Below are 415 nucleotides of genomic sequence, written 5' to 3' on the forward strand. Positions count from 1 at the left end.
AACCTTTATGGTGTATCATCTCATTTAATACACCTGTAACCCCGTGAGGCAGTGCTGCAGGTGGCAGTGTCCTGGAAGCACAGTCCGAGACAAAGTTTAGGGCATGCAGTGTTCATTAGGAAATGCCCTTGAGACCAACACCCAGGAAGGGGGAAGAGAAACAGGGTTGGATGGAGGGAATTGAGCTACGATGCAGGCCCAGCAACGGCCTCAGCAGCTGGAGGCTCTGGGGCCAGAATGACCCACTGGGGTTGTCCTGTGTTGGACCAAAGTGACCAGGCCGTTCTTTCTTTCTTTCTTTATATATTTATTATCATTTCGGCATATTACGGGGGTACAAATGTTTAGGTTACATATATTGCCTTTGCCCCACTCAAGTCAGAGCTTCAAGCGTGTCCATCCCCCAGATGGTGCG

Source organism: Propithecus coquereli, unplaced genomic scaffold, assembly GCF_000956105.1.
Source record: "Propithecus coquereli isolate 6110/MARCELLA unplaced genomic scaffold, Pcoq_1.0 Scaffold343, whole genome shotgun sequence".
NCBI lineage: Eukaryota > Metazoa > Chordata > Mammalia > Primates > Indriidae > Propithecus > Propithecus coquereli.